General features: G+C 39.9%; 1 long non-coding RNA gene and 1 pseudogene across 1 annotated transcript; both read right to left on the bottom strand.

Moving 5' to 3' along the window:
* Positions 1-3890: 3890 nt before the first annotated feature.
* LOC111735511 lies at positions 3891-16971 on the bottom strand (annotated as a pseudogene).
* Positions 16972-19990: 3019 nt separating this feature from the next.
* Positions 19991-22085, bottom strand: LOC111735512. Its single transcript, XR_002778821.1, has 4 exons — positions 22014-22085; positions 21223-21387; positions 20380-20499; positions 19991-20066 (listed from the first exon to the last, which is right to left on the bottom strand). It is a non-coding gene; the product is annotated as an uncharacterized LOC111735512 (long non-coding RNA).
* Between the last annotated feature and the right edge of the window lie 221 nt (positions 22086-22306).

Raw genomic sequence — 22306 nt, 5'->3', positions numbered from 1 at the left:
TTTGCTTGTACTTGAATCACCCGTCAAAGGTTATCTGAGTTTGGATGTCGCTTCAGTGTTTCTGCTGTTAGGGTAAACCGCATTTCTTTTATCTTAAAACAGAAGGACTCGGGATGTTGGTTTGGCTGTTTTCTGTCCCATGAAAAAAACCATATGGAACTGAAAGTCATGAAGAAGCATCAAGCAAATAATAGTAGGGGATTTCAGTACCCACTCTCAACTATATATTTTTGTTTTATGTATTTAGGTACTCTGATTTTGGGTGCATAAAGATTTATAATTATTAAGTCCTCTGAATAAATGAACCCCCTTACATTATATAATGACATTCTTTATCTCTTGTTACAGTTTTGGCTTAAAGTCTACTTTGTCTGATATAAATATCACTACCCCTTTTGTTGTTGTTATTGTTTTCATTTGCACGGAATATCTTTTTCTACTCCTTCACTTTCAGTCTGTATGTGCCCTTAAAGTTGAAGTGAGTCTCTTTAGAGCAGCAACAAGTTGGGTCTTGTTTATTATCCATTCAGCCTTTGTCTTTTGCTTGGAGAATGTAGTTCATTTACATTTAAGTAATTATAATAGATATGGACTTATAATTGCCATTTTGTTCATTGTTTTCTGGCTCTTTTGAAGTTTCTTTCTTCCTCTCTTGCTCTCTTCCTTTGCGATTTGATGATTTCCTATAATGGTTTGTTTTGATTCTTTTTATATTTTGTGTATCTACTATAGGTTTTTGCTTCGTGGTTACCATGAGGCTTACATAAAACATCTTATAACAGTTTATTTTAAACTGATAACTAACTTCCAAGGCACACAGAAGCTATACATTTTTATAATTTCTCCTCACACATTTTACCATTTACATTTTTATATTGTGTAAACCCATGGACAAATTATTATATAGTTACTTTAATGCTTTCATCTTTTAACTTTTATGCTAGAGTTGTAAGTGATTTACCCACTCCTACTACAATATTAGAGAATTCTGAATTTAACTATACGTTTACCTTTACCAGTGAGTTTTTTTACTTTCATATGTTTTCCTGTTACTAATTAGTGGTCATTTATCTCAGCTTGAAGAATTCTCATTAACATTTCTTGTAGTTAGCCTCGTGGTCATGAACTCCTTCAGCTTTAGTTTGGAAAATGCTTTCTCTCTCCTTTAATTCTATACCAGATAGAATATTCTTGGATGATAGTTTTTCTTTCTCCAGCATGTCGAATATATCATCCAACTCCTTTCTGTCCTGCAAAGATTCTGCAGAAAAGTCTGCTGAAAAATCTACTGACAGTCTTATGGGGATTCCCTTGTACATAACAATTTACATTTCTCTTGCTGCTTTTAAGATTCTGTCTGTACTTTTTGTGAATTTAATTATAATATGTCTCAACGTGAGTCTTTTTGGGTTCATCCTCTTTGGTACTCATAGGCTTCATGGATCTGGGTATCTGTTTCTTTCTACAGGTTAGGCAAATGTTTAGCATTATTTTTTTTGAATAAGCTTTCTGTCCCTTTACCTCTCTCTTCTCCTTCTGGTACCCCTATAATGCATATATTGGTCTACTCGATGGTGTCCCATAAGTCCCTTAAGCTATCTTTACTTTTTTTCATTCTTTTTTCTTCTTGCTGCTGATTAAATGAATTTGATTGCCATGTTTTGAGCTTGCTGAAACTTCCTTCGACTTGATTTAGACATTATCGTAAAAATCCACTGAAGGCCAAGATCAAAGAAAAGAGGCAATTGGCCATGAATTGCCTGATTAAGATGCATATTTAAATGGGCAGGAAAAAGAATCACAGAAACAAAGCTCTAGAGCCTCATCCTGAGCTAGTGGAAACTCAAATTTATGCATTCAATAAATAATTATAATGCATCTACTGTGCACAGGGTCCTGAGAATGAGCAAAAAAGAGAGTCTTCCCTCCTTGTCAGGAGAGCGGCTGGAATCTGCTAGAAGGTGTGTGTCTACCAAGAAGATGTCTCGAAACTGCCCAAGGTGAACAATCCTGCCATTTTCCTGAGCTATCCTATTTGAGGGCATTTAAAACAAAATGGGGAAGTAATCGGAGAGGGTGAGAGGCAGTTCTGTTAATAATTTCTAATTTGCTTCTTCTTTTAGCTCTTCTTAAATTTAAGGTGTTCTACAGTGAAATCTCCATTTACTGATGATACTGTTTGTCCCTCAGTCTTCCCCAGGTCAGTAACGGTGCTACAATCCACTGATCTGCTCAAGTCAAACCTCTGGAGGCCTTGATTCTTTTTGTGTCCTTACCTCTCAAGTCCAATTCATCATTCACTCCTGTTAATTCTACCACTAAAATATATGCTGACTCCGCAGCCTTGTTCAAGCAGCTTTCCCTGGACTATAGCCACAGCCTCCTAAATAGAAGTCCAGCTTTTCCTCTTGACATCCATAATCCATCATGTATGGAGCAACCAGAAGGATGGGGCAAATAAATCAGACCATGGTACTCTCTCAATGGTTTCTAGGTGTCCCACTAATTAAAATCCAAACCTCTTACCCACCAGCCCAATGTGATGTACCCACCTGCCTGTGCACCTGCCTGCTCCTTGTCAAACATGTGCCAACCGCACAGGCGTGCATCTTGCTTCTACAAGCTCAAAGTGTCAGCTTCCAGCCCTTGCAGTTGGAGTTCCCTCTACTTCCATCCCTCAGCACAGCTGTTCTTGGCTCAAATATTGGCTCAGAGGGGTCTTTCTCTCTCTCCTATTAATCCTATTTCATTACATTTGGCACTTATCGCATATGGAAATGCTCTGGCTTGAAGTTCGACGATTTCTGCATGTGTTTACCACAGGCATCCCCACTAGAAGGGCAGGTACACAGGTACACTCATGCATCCTGTTCATGTTCTGCCCCCATGCCCAGGCTCAGAGTTGGTACCTAGTCAATAAGTGCTGGACAAAAGCGAGAAAATGCATCCTAAGCACATCTTAATAAATATTGAGTGATCAAAAATCCTTTGAACCACATGCTAAATCAGCTATTATAAAATAGAAAACTTCATTATTAGACTAATGAAGAATATTTCTTATTAATTTACTCAAGAAATATTTACCGAATACTAAAACTTGTCCAAGCGATGTACTATGTGCTGGGACTACAAGGACAAAAATATAATTCTGCTGAGAGGGTGTGGAGACAAAAGTGGAAGAGAGTTGATGTAGAGAGAGATGGACCAATAAAAAAATAAGATAAATTATAAACAGTGTATTGTCCTATAATTCTTAATTGGTGAGCAGGAGGTAGACATGGGGAGGAGAGGTGTAGAAGGGGTGAGCAAGGAGAACTGGGTCTTGAGGGGAGGCCTGGCACAGACAGGAAGGGAGACACTACATGTATGTTCGGGAGCTCCAATCAGAGTGGTGATGACAGAAAAAGGTGTTTCACATCTAGTCTTGAGTTTTTGGGGATTGCTACTCAGAGATAACCAGTTTTCAAATATACCACTGCAGGTGCAGGGTTGAAGGCCTGACTCAAACCAGATTCTGTGCTCTGGCTGGGTTTATCCATTCACTTGTTTAGTTTGCTCAGTGGCTTGATATTTTGTAAACAGCAGCGAGATGACCTCACTTAAGCCAAGCAAGCATCTCATTTCTGTGACTGTTTTGCAAAGATGACTGACTTCATATTTGAGATATAATGTTTCCCTGTTGCAGCCAGGCAGAGAGCACTCAAATGTCTTTGCCACTATTCGTTCATCATAGTTTTGAAACAAACTACTAACCGATAACGCAGGGGATCTCCACCAACAGATGCTCAGAATATTTTCCCAACCTGCCATCATGCCATCCTTTTCTCAAAACTAAGAAATAGTCCACATTTCTGCCAAGCCTGTCGTAAGTGTCAATTTTTAGGATAATCATGAAAAGAAGATATTAATACATACTCTATAAATACATATCTCAATAAAATAAAGAGTAGAAATGAGCAAAACAAACCAATGTGTTATCTTATCTTTGCCTCTATGTCTTCCAGAAGAGTTTTGGGATTGGCAGAAGTTTTTTCTTCCTCTACACAGTAAGTTTCTAAAAACTTCTTATATTCTAGATCTGTGAATTTAAAAAGAAAACAATAAAATAAATACACTCCTCCCCATATATAGGAGGAAAAATTATTTTTGATCGATGTATTTAATTTGGTAGTTTTGTAATCCAGCCTTTGAAAGGGCTCGTCATTTTCAACGCTTCCAGTTTTGGCATCTTTTTCTTTACCTTCTTCGTGGCTATCTTCAGGAACAGAGCAAATTATACCACTGCAGGATATTGGAGGCTTTTAACCGGAAACAAATTTTAAAAAAAAATTGTGAAATTCTAGTATATCTCTTTTTTAAAAAATAATGTAGCTTAGTTAAGGAGTGAGCATAGCAATGATAATGTTACTGTTAAACTATAATTTAATTATACTTTCAAGGAACTGAAACCTTAGCATGTCAAACTCCCCATTTAAACAAAGGAAGGGCAATTATGTACTAAATGAAATGATTCCTCATATTTTGAATTTGTAAATACATTCAAAATTCATCAAACTGTACATGTTAGAATGGCGAATTTTACCATATACAATTTATACCTTCATAAACTAGATCTCTCCAAACCAAAGAGTGTATTATGGAATATCTTTAACTAGGTTTCCTAGTACATTTAAATTTTTTTAATTTTAAAAGGTTAATTCAATTATCAATCTGTTACATGAGTTCAAGGAAATTACTTTGCTTAGAAGAGATAGTTGGCTAAAAGAGGAGTTTTCAAAGAGTGTAAATAATATTAAGGTAAGATTTGCTTCAAGTAGAAACATTTAGAATAAAAGTTAGTAGAAACTTGTTGTTATGTGGTGGGAGGAGGAGAACATACAGATAGAAATGATCACTAAGAGAATCTGCTATATGCTTAATCAACAAATGGAACGTTCTACCTTGGTACTAAACCCACTGAGTAATCTTTTTAGACTTGTCAGGAATGAGCAGGGGACTATGACATTGCAACTCTCATTTATCCGGAAGACACATGCTACAACATCGGTGATCCTTGAGGACATTATGTTAAGCGAAATAAGCCAGTCACAAAGAGACACATACTGTGGGATTCCACTTCTGTAAGCTATCTAGAGTAGTCAAAGACACAAACAGAAAGTAAAAGAGTGGTTGCCAGGAGCTGGAGAGAGGGAGAAATAAGAAGTTGTGTAATGAGTACAGAGTTTCAGTTTTGTAAGAAGAGTTCTGGATATCGGTTGCACAACAATGTGAATATACTTAACATTGCTGAATTCTACACCTAAAGATGAATAAGATGGTAAATTTATCTTATGTGTATTTTACTACAATTTTTAAAAAGGAAAGGAAAAAGGCACTTGATTGAATTAATGAAAAAGTAAGCATTTGACACCAAAGAGTTCAAGCATTAAACTTGCTTTTACACATAGGAAAAATCTCTTGGCCTCAGCCTAGTCACTCCCTAACCATCATTTCTAGTTTGTGACCCTCACTGGAGGAGAAGAAAACATCAGTAGTGGGGAAGGGGCGGAGAGGAGTGGGAAGAGTTTGTCTGGTGAGGGGTGTATACAAAACAATATGCAGTTAAAAGTGTACAGACTTGATAGAAGTGAACTCAACAGCTGACATTCTGTCTGACAGGAAAGGAGGAAAAGAAAAAAATCAAAAGCAGAACCTCCAAAATACAGAGAATTGGAAGTATGTAGTGTAGAGGTAAATAATATTCTCAGCAGACAATGAGTTTAACAGGATCAAAATTGATGTTTATTATTATAATCCCCTCCCAATGGCGTCATCCAGAAATGATATAGTTACGAAGCATACTCTGTTGAGGAAGACAGATATAAGTGAATAACATACTTCATAAAATTTCTATCATCTATTGGTAAAATAATTTAGTTTTGGGACATAAAGTAAAATTCACTTATCCAGAAAATGCATTGATATGAAAAACTTCACTCTCCAATGATAATACATATAGGTTGTCACTCTTACGTAGAATTGCTGGAACACTTTGATTTATATATAATTTTAATTTTTACGTAGGACATAATCCCAGTAACAGAATCGAAATTTACAAAATTATTTTAGATTAGTATCATAAAACTTCTAAATAAAAAATCACATTCTAGCAAAACTTGATTAATGTACTTAGAGAGTGTAATGAAGAGTTTCAAAAGCCAGTGACCCAATCTTTACTGTCAATGAAGATCTAGCTATCATATGATCTCTAAAAAGAAGGATATCACCAGGATTTCTAAAGTTAATGTATGCTCTTGAGTAGAGATGAGGATAAAGACTGAAATGAGAGATAACAGTGAAAATAGTTACTAAAATGCATGACTTCTTTAATTTTGCCGATTTTTTTCTTTGTCTGGAAACTAATTCAGATAAAACCTTTATGCCAGAGAATCATCTCTCAGTAAATCACAACATTCTGGATATTCTTTAGCAAAAGCGAACAAATAAGCGCACAAACAAAACATTAACTGAGATGTTTTCAGTGATGTGGTAAAGACACTTTAGATCACTTTCTCTACTGCACAGAGCCAGAGCTAAAATAACTGGACTCAGAATTGAAAACCAAAGGCAAGGTTATTCAAAGGTCATGCCTAATCATGCATCATGGCTGCAGTGCAAGCTAGTTATGATGCATTTGTAGAAGACAATGCCATATTGTAAAATACTATTTACTAGAGATTTAGAGAACATTTTTAGGTATTTTAAGATGACTTACTATAGCACATTTTACAGCGTCTACAGAAGAACTAAATCTTTCTCTGCTATCTCACAACTACCAATTTCCTTAACTGGCAGGAACTTCAACCCTATTCACAGATGAGAACACTGAGGCTCAGAGAAATTAGGTCATTGCAGAGGGAGCAGTCAGTTAAAAGGTAGGACTGGGATTCCAGTCTGAGTCTCTCTGAGGCCAGCATCTGACCCCCTTTAACTGTACTAGTTTTCCTAAACCTTAGTCATCTGGAAGTGATCTAAATTTTTCTTTAACCATCTCTTTATTTACCTGTTTGTGGTATTTTCATTGAATGGACTGACATTTTTCACTTAAATGTACTTATTCAACAGTAAAGTTTATATGGCTACCACAAATGAGAACTCATGATATTGAAGACAAAAAGGATAATAATAAAAATAAAAATAACAAAAACATACTAAAGATCACTAAATCACAGCTGACCTGTCACCTGTTAATGGTCTAACTTGAGTTCTGGTGTCTCTTTGTTAAGGAAAGGGAGATTTGGAGATAAGAATTTTTGTCAGAGTCATCTAACTACAAAGTTGTAAAAGGAAATTGAAAATGATACAACTTGAGAAGGGCAGGGTAGAGTCTGGGTGTTAGTGATGGAAGGGAGCACAAGGGAGCTTCTAGGGTGTGAGATATTCTGTTTCTTTATCTTGTGCCAGTCACATGGATGTGTTCTCTTGTGAAAATTCATCAGATTATATACAGCTATTACTTATTCACTTTTCTTTGTTATATCTTAATACAGTTTACTTTTCAATGCTGTAAGAAATAAGGTTTACCGATACCCCAAATACAAAAATTAAGTAATATGTTGTTAATTGGTCTATTTTTCTTTTTAGATATGGTGATGCTAGTAGAGGCATAGTTCAAATATATTTTAGAGAAATTTAAGGATCTGCCTCCTTAGAAATACTTGCAGAAATAAAGGTCTGTACTGATTTCCGCGTACCTGTGGGAAAGAAGATGGAAATGGAGATGGCTTCTATTACCTACGATTTGCCGGCAAGTGACAACACATCTCGGCTTCTTAAGGTTGGTAAACAGCTTCTCACCTGAGATCCGCAGTAAAGAACTCAAAGTAATCGTGTGCAGGTAGTGGGTGGAGCTGCTCCTCCAGCTGTTCCTTGGTGAGGCTGGGAGGAAGGCGCCGGATCACCACCTGGGGAAAGAACTCTGGCAGTTCTGTTTCACTCTTAACTGTATTCAGCTTCGGTTATTTAAACGCTTGGTGACTTGTGTTTATGCTCAGAAGAAAATCTAAACCAGGAGTCCATCAGAATCATGCATTTAAGAAAAGGTTAAGAGACACGTGTATGGAGAATGTGACTGTCAAAACCAAAACAAGACAAAACAAAGGATAATAGTGGTTGAATAATTTGAAAGGGATGTGTGAGTCCAGAAAAGGCTGTGCCTAACAGTTCTTTTCCATGTAATCATTTCATTACTCCCAGACAACTGTTGGCCTGACAGGTACTGTCTGGGCCCCAGCTGAAAAACGGCACCATCTCCTACTCTCTCCTTGCATGTTAAGCCACACTAGAAGGTAAGGCCCATGCCGGGAATGTAGTATGTTAGGATCTTTGTCACCAGCAGGAAGAAACCAACGGTGAATCTGTTCTAAGAGCCAAGAGGAACTCCGCCTGCAGTGGACATCTTTCGCCTCCAGTGCACAGTGTCCACACCGCGGGTCCTCTCCCAGCACGCTATTAGGCTTTCCAGGCTCTCTATGTTCCCCGTTTCCCTGGATCTGAGCGGACTCTCGCGGAGCCGCCGCCCCATCTCGTGCCTCCTCCGCCCGCGATCCGGGCAGCGTGAACCGCTACTGCCCGTAGTTAGATAGCCCAGCGTCTCAGCCCCAACAGGACACCTGTACAGGCTGAAAAGACTTGTATTCCTCCCCAAACAGAAAAGACTGCGTTAGAAGGTGCCGAAAACTGTCTTTGACGACACGGTGTGCTCGGGACAGCGCCGCCCGTCCGCTGTCCGCCGTTCTGAAGCGGCCGCCCGCCTGTGGCCCTTGACCGCGCCCGGGATCTCACCACTCGTAGCCCCGTCCCCCCGTTACCACCCCTCCCTTTGGCACAGTCCTACTCGCCCCTCCTCCCACACGCCTCTTCCCTAGTTTCATCTCCGCCTAGCTCAGGACCATCATCTTTTCCTAAGTGACGTCCTCGCCGCCCGGCCCTCGCCACACCCACCTTTCTGAGGCCCCGCCTCCTCCGGTGAGGGGTGACTGTGCCGCTCCGCCTACCTTGCCCGGGACAGTCCCCTTCACCTGCCGAGGTTGCCTGCTCTGCTCCCAAAGCCTGAGGATGAGGCCGGAGGCGCCTGGGTCTATCGCCGCGGTGACTCCCGGGGAAAGCGGGCTTCCACGGCCCACGGCCTCCCCTCCCTCTCAGGTTCTGTGCAGCAGGGGCCACCCGGGGCCTCCGGCTACCTCCTCCTCCCAGCGCATCCCGCACCCGCCACGGATCCACCGCCGACCCCCACCTAGGCCGAGAACTAGGCCGCCGTCGCCCCCAGGATCACCCCTTACCTTCAGCTCCACCCCCTCGGTTCAGTCGCTGCTTGCCCCCTCCCCGAGCCCCTGAAGCTCCTCGTCCTGCCACCACCCCTCCCCGCCACAGCCCACGATCGCTGGCGAGTCCCCCTTTCACAGTGCAGGAGAGACCCTGGGGGCCGAGGGCGTGCGTCGGGACTGGGATCCCAAGGCCAGAGTTTAGGGGACCTGCCAACCAATATTAGCCCTGGACCCGTATCGCCGACCAGCACCCTGTCGTGTGGTCACCGGGAAGCAGCGATCAGCTTGGGCGATCTCGAGACTGCCCGCACTCTCCTGCAGCCCAGACTTCAGAGGGTCTGGGGTCCGACGAGGGGACGAGGGGGTCGAAGGCCTGGCGTGTTAGCGGATCAGCCATCAGCGGGGAATTCCGCACCAGAGGACGTTTCGCTCAAACGGGAGCCTTTAATAAGGTTCTGAAGGGCTGATTTGTTTCCCCAGCAAAGAAGAGCCGACCCTTGAGCTAAACATGCCTGAGAATTAGACTCACGTGCTTAATAAACTATTAACGCTTAATAAACTATTAACAGCTATTTATTCTTTTCCACAGAGAATGGCATCTGTATTTAAGAAATATCAACTGATTGACAGACAGCACAAATCGGTACACGGCTTTTCCTATACGGAATAGAATAAATGCACCAGAGTTGAGAACAGAAATTGGACTGCAGAGAAGGTTCACTTTGGCTGTCCTTGGGCGCTCAGGTGTCAATGCTGACTCCTGGATTAGAGTCATAAACCAGACCCACGGCACCCATAAAACGACATAAGGTTTTCAAATGGAATTTTTATTCAACTTTTTGAGGCTCTCAATGGGACGGCAACCAAGCCAGGTTCATGTTTGTGTATATATTTTTTACAAACATACAGGCATTAACACTTTTGATCAGAACAATTTATACATAGGAGTTCTTCATTTTTAAAGGCCACATTTTTTTTATAATTTCTCATAATTTTTCTTCATGCATGTTGGCTGTACTTTTTATAATACCTTTTCCCCCCAGGAACTTCAGGTACAAATGAAAAAAGAAACTAGAGAATGGAGAAACGGAGGCATTAAGAGATCCAGGGAGTCATTGACAGATAACTAGAAGTAAATCCAGACTTAATCCAGTACTTTATCCTTGAACCACTAAATACCTGCGTACACTCTGGAAAAGTGTCGTTAATGAGCCAAACGATTCAAAAAACAGTTTTTAAACTCATTTCTCTATAACCCCACAAGGGGGCCAGGAGCTGTTTTCAATATGTCAGAAGATGTTTTGCGTTTAAAGGAGTATTTCAGTTGCCTATAAAATTGGTTTCTTTACAATACCTTATTTGTTAATGATGCTGTGGAAAATGTCTTGGAATACAACATTTTTCTATAAAAAGGTAGGAATATATGCCTGCCGATTGGTGGGTGACAGTGACTTAAGGTAGATGGTGACCATAACATTCCTGTTTTCCTTTGAAGATGACAGCATGGTCACTTTAAAGTTGCCAATAAGGATGCCTTCTGAGGGAACTACGCATCATTAGGAGATACTAGAGAATTGGGTAGTAACAGAAAAATATTTGGCAGTACAAGTACACATTACCTTTTTTGATACTCTCTGCAGTCTAAACATTGGTATTAATCTGTTGCTGAGCTGAAAAGCAACTTAGTCAAATATGTTGAAGTTTTTACCTTTTGTGTCTTAAAGCACTGTCGATATGGTAATGGCAGGAGTTTGTTTGCCTTTCCAGAAACCTAAAAAATCATACCACATGATCAATGAAGATACTAAATGAAGAAATATTTTGGTCTGGTGGGCAAAATAAATGTAAAAAAAGTATTACTAGGATAACTTTATTTTTATTTATTTAAAAAATAATTATTTTAAGCTCAGTCATTTGATTTTCCAGCCCCAGCTAAAGAGAAAGGAAACAAAAACAGGCACACGTGATGCCTGACAGAGGAAAAATAGAAAAGCCATTTAAAAAGTGAAAACTCAGAAGCATACTATTTGAGTCTAAATAGCAGGAGGCAACTCATGATCTCTTAAGTGCATCATTGAATTAAACAGATACTCACTGTGATAAGTGGAGATAGAGAATGGGGTCTGGATGCCTCACTAGCTGTGCTCAGATTCCTCACCCATAGACAGCCTTACTGGTGAGAACCTCATGAAATTAAAGCTATTTTTCTGCCTTAATATTGCATATATATTTTTTTCTGCCAAGGTAGAAATACATGGGATACATTTTAGGTTAAGATAAAAATTTTGTGTGTGTGTTTAAAGGAGCATTTTAGTTGCCTATAAAATTCGTTTCTTTCTAATACATTATTTGTTAATGATGCTGTGGAAATTGTCTTGGAATACAACATTTTTCTATAAAAACGTCGGAATACGTGCCGGCTGAAGTCGGGATGAGAGATTGAGAAAAAAGATTTGAACAAATGAAGCATATGCTCCAATATCCTCGTTGGGATGACTAAGAGAAGTTCTCTGTGTATGCAAGTCTATGAATCACAGCAAGATTTTTCTTGTGCCAATTTTAGTGAAGAGGTTAACAATGTTTCAAGATCAGATACTTAGTACGTTTTTGTATAAACTTTGAAAAATGTTTTCTTAAGAAAAAATTTAACGTGTCTTTCACAAAATTAGTCATTTGCCACTGTACAAAACTGTATGAGAACTTTATTTCTTGACCCCAACAAATGTAGCATATCATTTCAGACAGTTCTGCCATGCCTGAATCCAGATGCTTCTACAAGACAGTTATCTAGCTATGGCATATTAAAAATGATGTATCATTACTGATCATCACCTACTTATTTTACATGGATTCAGCTTTCAATCTTATCCCTATGTGAGAAAAGTGCAAATGATGCTAAAATGATGGAATAACAACAATCCCAGAGAGCTTTGAACATTTACCACAGTTACAGGGGTTGTGTCATCAAGTTAGTATGTGAGGAAGTAGGTGAAGCTCATACTAATCTCTTGCACACAAGGATGTAGGCATTATAGACAATAATGGATCACGCTTATTTTATAGAACAAAAATAAATTAAGCCCAATACCTGTTCGGTTCTTTTGGCTTTTTTAAAGTGTCACAAAATGTGCTTATTAGTTAGTTGAGTTTGTTAGCTTAAACACTATTATGACCTTCAACTGTGTTAATGAATTTTGATAAATATTGATAAATACTGTAGACAGTTTTATATGACTCAGTGCTTGTCATAGTACTCTTAGAAGATCTAGCTATAGTTTTAAGACATAGGAGTGATGTCACAGAAAATGGCAGAGGAGGAAGCACCAGGGACAAGTTTCAGAACACATTTAATTAAAACGCTGCTCAAAAGCTACTTGAAACATACATTTGAAATGGTGTTATTTTAATGAATGGAAGTGATGCCTACCCTTTAATACATGTAGTAATGTGTTAAGCAGGCGTTTAATAAAGATGTTTTTAAAAATATACTTGCAAGATGAATTCAAGAGAGTGTTACTTCAGTGAATGGAACAGATACCCACTCTGTAATGCAGATAGTGAAGTGCTTAAGAACACATTTAATGTAGATGTTTCTAACAAGCTAATGGCAAGTAGCGTTCAGCATAGTGTATTTCAGGAAGTGCAAGTATTACGTGTAGTAAGGTTGTTTAATAACGCATCTTAAAAGATGTTTCTAACGATCTACTTGGATGATGGGTTCAGCACATAGCTATTTCAGTGAGTGAAAGTGATACCTCTCTGTAATGCACATAGTGAATTAAAAAAAAAACCCACACATTTCATATGTTTCTAACAATCTACCTTACAATGCGTTCAGCACAGTTATTTTAGTGACTTGGTATAATAGACATTCTGTAATGCATGTAGTGAAGTGTTTAAGAATACTTTTTATAAAAACTGTTTTGATCAGGTTACTTGTAGTATGCATACGAGACAGAAATTTTCAGCAAATTAAGGTGATACCCACTCTTAATGAAGGTAGTGAAGTGATTCAAATAGTTATTATAATGATGTTCCTACAAACTACTTGCAAGATGCATTCAGCAGTATTATTTTAGTGCATGGAAGTGACACCCACTCTATAATGCACGTAGTGAAGTTTTCAAGAATTTATTTAATAAAGATGTAACAAGCTAATTGAAAGAGGAGTTAAGCACAGTGTTGCTTTTTTCACTGGAACTTATACTTATTCTTTAATGTATGTAGTGATACGTTGAAGAACACATTTATAAAGACGTTTCTAACAAGGTAATTGGCAATTGCATTTAGAAGAGTGTTATTTGGAGAGTGAAAGTGATACCCAATCTGTAATGCATGTAGTGATTTTAAAACTTATTATAAAGATGTGTCTACCAAGCTGCTTGGACATGCATTCAGCACAGTTTTATTTCAGTGACATAATGTATGGCATGACATGTTTAAGAACAACTGTTATGAAGTTGTTTTAAACAAGCAACTTATGAGATGACGTCAACAAGTGTTATTTCAGTGACTGGAAGTGACATCCATTTTTAATGCATGCCGTGAAGTTTTTAAGAACACATTTAATAACGATGTTTAATAAGCTACTTGCAAGATGTGTTCGGCGGTGTTATTTCCAGAAATGGAGGTGATACCCACTCTGTAACGCATGTAGTGAATTGTTTAAGAACATTTTTTTAGAGTCGTTTTTAAGAGCTACTTGCAGGATTCGTTCTTTACATGTTATTTCCGTAATTTAAAGTAATATCACTCTGTAATGCATGCACAGTAAAGTGTTTGCAAACACATTTATAAAAAAGTTTTTAACCAACAATTGCAACATGTATGTGTTCAGCGTCACTTCGGTGAATGAACGTGATACCCACTCTGTAATGCAGTGAAGTTGTCTTCACCCTCTCTTCTCTTTCTAGAACCTCAATTAATTCCAATATTTGTCTTCTGGTCAAATCTAAGGGCTCTCATAGCCTTTCTTCACTCTTTTAAAACCTTGCTTCTCTCTCTTTCTCATAAAGTTATTACTTATATATTCCTGTCCTCCAAGTTATTCTGTCTTCCATCTGGTCCTCCCTGATACAGATGCTCTCTATTGCACTCTTTTCATTTACTGAATTCTTCAGCTCCAGAATATCTGTTTGGTTCTTTTTTATAATTTTATTCTTTTTGGTAAAGAACTCCTTCTGTTCATCCATTTTATTTCCGAGTTCAGTAAATTTCCTTTCTGACTTCTTTTTTTGGTAGCTTATTTAATTGCTTCATAACAAATGTTTTGCATTCTTTATCATTTCGATCACAATATTCTGTGACTTTGAGTTTGGTTGCTGAAGAATTATCAGTTTTTATACCATATTTCCTTGATTTTTTTTATAGTGTTTTCAGCAGAGTGCTTCTGCATTCACATTTAGTAGCATATACTTCCTTAACTAAGCTTTTATGTCTTTTTTTGTTCTTAGAATTTAGCAGGTTGAAAGTTTAGAAACTTTCACTTGTAGTCCGGAAGGTGGCACTATAGCTCCAGCTTGTGCTTTTTCCTTTGCCCAGGGACCTTGCACTTTTCCTAGCACACTCCCTGTCTACTGGAGCTTGTTCTTATTTATGCGGTACAGTGCACTCACAAGTAGCGGGAGGTCAGGTTTAGCACATGGGGGTTCCACTGGGTCAAGTGGGGAGATCCTTGAGTGGGGCACTCCCAGAGGCTTGTGGGCAGACTTCCTGTGGAAGACCTGAAGTGAACATCAGGAACCACATTCTTTATATATATATTTATCTGCTTCCGTCTCTTTCACCTCTCTTCCCCCAGCCATGAAGGTCCCTCCTCATAAATCCAGGTGCTGCGAGAGAGAAACAGGTTTCTCCACTGGCAACCTGGTAGTGCGGCCGTCATCACCACTTGCACTTTCCACCTCTTCTGAAGGAGCTTCCCACCTCTTCTGCGGCCACCAGTTTAGCCTCCTACAATGTTTCCCTGGGGTGGATGTGGCTCTGCCAAGTTTCTCCCTTTGCTCTGTTTCCAATCTTCTCAATCCCCGCCAAATATCCCTATGGTTTGCTGGATTCTCCCCTCAGGCAGGCTGGACTTGTACAAATTTTCTCTCGCCCGTGGGTATCTGCTCAGGTTTGCACAAGCCAGGGGCCCACCTTCCCGTCTCCTCCTCTACCGCCCATCACAGCAAGTGGGAGCGGGGCCGGGCATCGATTCCCTTGGCTCCTCAGCCCATCCCGAAGTCTTGTTTATTTTCTGATGAACAAGTGTGCAAGAATCCTCTCAGGTCCCTTGGTGTAAGGTGTGGCAGGCACTTTTCTTTGGTTATTGATAGCTAATGAGTTGTTGTTCAAAAAAGGAGAGAAAAGAGGAAGAACTTATGCCTCCACGATTCTGACATTACTTAGGTCTTTTTTCTTAATGTAGGATTTAGAGCTATTAACTTTCATCTTTGAACTGCATTTGCTGCATTTAATAAGTTTTGGTTAGTGATGTTTCTACTTTCTTTTTGTAAAGATTTTTATTTAGCTTTTGCTTCATTTTTTTGACACATTGGTTGTTCAGGAATATGTTGTTTAATTTTCATGTATTTGTGCATTTTCCAGCTTTCCTTCTGTTTTTGATTTCTAGTTTTACACAGCTGTGGTAAGAAAAGGTGCTTGATAAATTTGTTAAGACTTGTTTTGTGGCCCAATATATGATCTATCATGGAGAATGGTGTGTGTACACTTGAGAAGGATGTATGTTCTGCTTTTGCATGGAATGGTATATACATCTTTTTTAGGCCCATTTAATCTATAGTGTTATATAAGACTTCTGTCTCCATATTGATTTCGGGTGAATAGTCTATCTATTATTCAAAGTGGGGTATTGAAGGCCCTTACTATTTTTGTATTGCTGTCTATTTTTCCTTTGGTTTTGTTAATATTTGCTTTTTATATTTAGGTGCTGCAATATAGTAATGATTACTTGCCTTTGCTGGATCACTAGAATACAACAGACAAATAGTAGCCACCCTCATCCCTCCTACACGTACACAAAAATGAAGCACAAAAAAGAAGATAGGATGATCGATCGTACTCTTAAATAAGTCAGTCCCAAATGGCATCGTCTAATTCAGTTCCCTGATGCCCAAGACAAGAATTTATGAAAACCCAGCACTTCTGCCACTGTTCCTGTCTGGTTCTAAATTATAGATGCAGTGAGAGCTAAAATAGAAAATACTCTGTTCTCCTTACTAATTGCAGGAGAACAAATGGAAATATTTCTGTTCCATAATTTTTTAAGAACCAGGGATCCAGTTTGTGTTCCCTGATTTTGGCTGAACTGGTTTTTTTTCTGTTTGTTTATTTCAAAATGCCACCCCAACTGTGCCGAGTCATATTTCCTGAGGTAAAACCAAGTAGTTCTTGTGTTCTAGCTAAGAATGTTCTCCATAAATCTTGTCTCTTTCTGACCTGGCCCTTTTGCTTTGCATTAATCTTTCTATATGAAATCCTTATCAACACTACCATTACCTTGCTTGGGGTCCACCTGTTCAAACAGCGCAGCATCCCAGTTTTGTTTCAAGGTCTTGGTGGTGTGCAGGAAGATACAACTCTCTGAAGCCACCCTGAGTCTCACTATAGAAGTGATTCCTCCCACTTCCAAACGCCTAAGACCTTTATTGTCTATATTATTCATTGGGGGAGTTTCATTTTCAGCATCTTATTACTATATGCCTGTGTCTGTTTCAACTAGACTGAAAGTTCCTTAAGAGCGAGGATCAGAGCTTATATTTATTTCTCTGTATCTTCCACAGCCGCTGTTCATTGTAGAATCATTATCAATACATGTTATTTACTGTCTAATTGCATAGCCTGTGTGACTTACAGCCTCATGGGAACTCTCTTCCCAATTTTAAGGCCCTTAAATGTCCACAAAGAAATGCCTTGATTAACACTACAAAATTAGATTTGCTTAGGGCCTTGGAAGATGCAGCATTGCTAAATGGGCAAAGGGTCCTTAGAGTAAAAGGAGAGAAAACCACAAACTCAACCGTTACCAATTTCGGGATTGTGTTGCTTGCCCCCTTATTCCCTGTGCCCCAGGACCTGGAGTGGCAAAGGCTATAATTAACCCCTTCCAGAAAAAATACCGTAGATGTCTGCTTTAAATTGTAAAGTTCCCTTGGTTACTCAACTCCTCAGTCCGAATTAGATCATGTACATGAAAAAATGCAAATTATAAAGGAACATGTGAGTAAATCTCAGTGGTTTTAAATCTTTTGGTTTACAATCATCAGTTCAAAAAAGTCCTCGCCCAATCTCCTGAAACATCTTGATTCTTAATTAGGAGAGGAAATAGTGAACTGTTATTCAGTTAATCTCATTAACATTTACAGAATCCGCCCTTTGCTTTTGACCTGGATCTGAGGAGTAGAAAACCAGAGAAAGAAACATATAGTGACAACCTTAATTTTATTTAGAACTCTGAAGTCTGAAATCGAGAAGGATTGGGCAATTTTCCATATGGTGTTTTAGCTTCTGTTAACACTCAAAAAATTAAATCTGGCCAGGAAAAAAAGAATCTCAGAGCATAGATGTAGAGATAACAAAAGCCTGAGTATCAGATTAAAAAAAAATTGTAAACACATTGCTACCCCTGGGGCTGATATACACTTACCAGTGATATTTCAGGGCTCCTCTAATTGCTTTCAACATGCCAACCAATCGTTCCTAAGTTATCTTGCCTCAAGACTATTTGTGGTGAGTCATATCATGTTGCAGAAAAGGAGATGTGGAGTCAAGAGCACTGTGCGATTCTCAGCTTGTTGTGTTGCTCTTTTAACTACGGGGCTCATTTCATCCAATGGCGCCATTTCACAGGCAAGAGCCAGAGTCCGGAAGAAACTTGACGCAGGTCACAAGTAGGTTAGAAGCACAGAAAACCTTGTACTAGGTCTTCTTTCGATACTTAGTTCAGGAGGCATTGCTTCGCTTCGATTCAGTACAAATCAATTTATTAAAGTCTATAGTGTGCAAAGTTTAGAACGAAATACTAGGGGATTCAAGGATGAGAGAGACATTGTCGCTCATCCATTCATACACTATATCTGCTGTCCATCCATATTCCTGAGCCTAATTTACGAAGATCTCGCCCCAATCGGGTCATATCCACTCCCATCTATCTTCTACTATTCCCTTTTCTCTCTGCAGCCGCAGTCCAGCTGCATATAATGTTCCTTCATCTGCTTCACTTAATTTTGATTCATTCTTCAAGCCTTGTTTCCATTTTCATCTCTCTGAAACCTTCTCATCCCATCCCTGTTATCACTGAGCTCCCAATTATTTAGTCAACATGAGGCTCACAGCAGGCATCCTTTCTGTGGCACTTAAAATGCATAGTTTTGCCCAACTTTTCCTTCATATTGTACCTCACCTAGTACTATTACAGTGCTCGCAGTATGGTGGGTATAGCCAAGGGCTGACCCAAAGATGCAATACTAAATGCAGAATCTCTGAATGGGCAATTCTGATGCCCCAGTGAGTAGCCAGTCAGTGTTTCTTTCATTGTTAGTCTTCTGTTGGTTTCCTGTGGGTGTCTTAGATTCTAAAATGAGGACTAAAGACATAAAAGTTGGGTTTTCTTTGATCAGCAAAAGAAGGAAAGGTATAAAGGAAGGATGGTGATATTAGCCTTATTTTGGTCGTATTTGGTCAACGTTTTCAGTTTAATGAGCGTTAATTTCTCTGCTTATAAGTGATATTACACAATAACTTCTCAACTCATTCCAAGAACAGAAATTTCTCTTTTAAAACAAACCTATCCAATTTGAAGAGAAAGGGGCCCAAATAAGTGCTTCTTCTTTTAATGAGATTAGACTTAGAGAGAACGCAGGAATATATTTTCATGTGTGAGAGATGTGAACTATTGTAGGCCAGAGGGTGGACTGTCATTAAGTAGCCTTCTAAGATGTCCTTCAGTGACCCCCACCTCTTGACATTCAAGCTCTTGTATAATTCTCTCCCCTTGAGTGTGGGCTAGACCTAGTGTATTGCTTCTAATCAATAGAATGCAGACAAAAATGACGGGATGTCCCTTCCATGATTAGATTATAAAAGACCGTGACCCTCTTGCCCTTGCCTTTTTGCTTGTTCACATTAATGAAGCCAGCTGCCATGCTGTGAACTTCCCTATGCAAAGGTCTACATGGCAAGAAATTGAGGGTTGCTCCAGGCAAAGACGATGAATCGAGGCTCTCAGTCTAACAACCTACAAGGACCTTGGTATTGACAGCAGCCCTATGTGGAGCTAGGGAGTGAGTCCTTCCCCAGCTGAGCCTTGTGATGACTACAGTGACAGCTGAATCTTAGATTGCAGACGGTGAGAGACCCTGAAGCAGAAAATCCAGGTAAGCCGTATTTGAATTCTCAATATACAGAAATTATGAGTAATACTTTGTTTTATTAATAAGCCACTAAGTTTGGGGGTAATTTGTTATGCAGCAAAAGATATCTAAAACAGTCGTGAAGGACGTGTTTCTTTTTATGCACAAGAATTGAATAAGAAGATTCCCCTCTTCTACAACCTAATATTTTTACGTTAATAGCGCTCAAACGTGTAAGCATAAAACACGATTGAGACATGTTTTTAGCATCTGTGTGAAGCCCCTCTGCCCGAGCAGCCATGAACCGCATCCAGGACCGCAGCTTCCTCCTCCCTGGATTTTCTGACTCTCGGTACCTGGAGCTTGACTTCGAAAGATGACCTCGATTTCTTGTATTTTTATCGTGGAACTTTAGAATTGGTAAACAAAAATGCTTGAGAAAAAAGGTCAATTAACTGCAGACACTAAAGTGAAAAGATTATGATGTGCGTGCTCGCATGAGAGAGAGAGGGAGAGAGTCTATCTATACGCATCTATCTATACGCATTTCAGAGTAAGCAAAAGAAACCAGCGGGTACATAGAGAGAAGAATGCAGCAGATGAGGAAAGAGAAGCATATTGTCCATGAGAGAGATGAAGAGATGAAATGATAAACTGCTTTGGTTTCTCATGGCTATTGATTAGACCAGTTGTACAATAGTTTCTATTATCAACAGGCTTACCTTTGAGATTGCTGTAGTCTGTCTCCGTTACTTGCAACCAGAAGAAAGTGATTATTGTGATGAGTACAGTAGCTTCCCACATACAAAAATTCTTTAAAATCCTCCTTTGGAATTTTAAATCTATATTAAGAGGCACGAACTACAATAAGTAAATTTAAATCTCCTTTCAAATGCACAGATAGCTAGTGAATTGGGTATCCAGAATTCAAAGTTAAGCCTAAAATGATAGGGATTTCATGTGAAGTACTGTGTTAATAAAAGGATCCTGCTTTAGGGCCAGCGGATGCCTACATTCTTCCATGCCATTCAGCAAGCTTCTTTAATTAAGTTCCAAAGAAGTTCTATGTAAAGAATGGTAGCTGAGTGGGAACCACAGTATCTCTCTATTAATAATTGAACAAGGTCTGGCAAAAACGTCTGGCAAAAGTTGAATTAAAACACATAGTTTATGCTCAAGTCCTAACAGATAAATTTTTCTCCCAAAGATAAATTACGGAATCAGCACAGATTGTTGGAAAGGAAGGAGAGAGAGATAAATGGCCAGACCCCCACTGAGTCCTTGAGTTACTTATCCACCAAACTGCTCAGAGTGGAGAAGGAAGAAATGGCCCACCCGTCCAGGGAGCAGGTCTGGCCCAGACTTGCTTACCCTATGGGAGCAAGTAGTGAAAACCTGGAGGCGGGGAGTGAGGTCAGCATCATCGTGGCATAAAATCTCTCTCATTTGGGCCCCCATTTAACAACTAAAATCCGACATCCATCAGTGAACAAAAGTGCCTCTGTGGAAGTTGTGGAACCCACAGAACACTGAACTCCAAGGGACCCAGGAGGAATCCTGCTCACCTGTGCATCAGGCAATGGGCAGACAGATCTTGGTATCTGCTGTGGAAATGGCAGAAGCCTGTGAGCCAGCCTCAGTCCCTGCTGCCTGTGGTCTGGAACACCTGGAGAGTGCTGACCTGGGCAGACACCCACGGACAAGTGAGCCTCTGCAGAAGTCCGGGTTTCCTGAGGAGAGATTTCAACATTCTGTTGGAGAAAAAACAAAACAAAACAAAACAAAACAAAACAAAACAAAACAAAAGGATGCATTGGAGAGCATAAGAGGAACTTTGCTAGTGCCACACCTCTGTCAAGGCAGCAAAACATGGAGCTGAACTAGCTGATGGCGACTTCTCAGTGCGTGGCTTCGCCCTTATGCAGAGGCTGGTGGAGAAACCCATCTCTGTCCTGCAGCAGCCAGTGTTGAGGCTGGACCTCCACGACTTGGGGAGAGACAGAATTTGTAGAAGTTCAGTTAACCTGAGGGGAGATTCCAGTAGCCCCTGGAGCAGAAAAGGGATGAGTTTGGGTGCTGGAGAGAGGAATGAACTCCACCTGGCCTACCCCCACCTCCCCACAAGGCAACACTGGACAGGGCTAAGGTGTCCAGCAGCAGCGACCTCTGCCACGGAGGAAGTGGAAAGTGGTGACCTCTCTTGTGGGGGAGGTAGAAAGCACCGAGTGAGTGCCCAGCTACTCCAGTTGTGCCAGTCATGGCTGGAGAGACCCCTTCCTACACAGCATCATACTGAGCGGTGAGGGAGGAGGAAGTGAAAGAAGCAGATAGGAACAGCAACTAAACTCACACCTACCCCTCTGCAGCCAGCTCCTTGTGCACACTCATGGGCACGGCCGCGGTAGGAGGTCAGGTAATTGGAGTGTTCACATGAAATGGAGTTTCATAAAAACTAGGGTCTTTTTGCAAGAAAGACACCACGAACTGGAGCCAGCTCCTTGTGCACACTCATGGGCACGGCCGCGGTAGGAGGTCAGGTAATTGGAGTGTTCACATGAAATGGAGTTTCATAAAAACTAGGGTCTTTTTGCAAGAAAGACACCACGAACTGGAGCTACATCGCCACCTTCTGGAAAACAAAAGTGGAGT

The sequence above is a fragment of the Pteropus vampyrus genome, unplaced genomic scaffold (assembly GCF_000151845.1).
Source record: "Pteropus vampyrus isolate Shadow unplaced genomic scaffold, Pvam_2.0 Scaffold1000002647, whole genome shotgun sequence".
In the NCBI taxonomy this organism is placed as follows: domain Eukaryota; kingdom Metazoa; phylum Chordata; class Mammalia; order Chiroptera; family Pteropodidae; genus Pteropus; species Pteropus vampyrus.
This window is presented reverse-complemented; position numbering and strand designations above follow the sequence as displayed.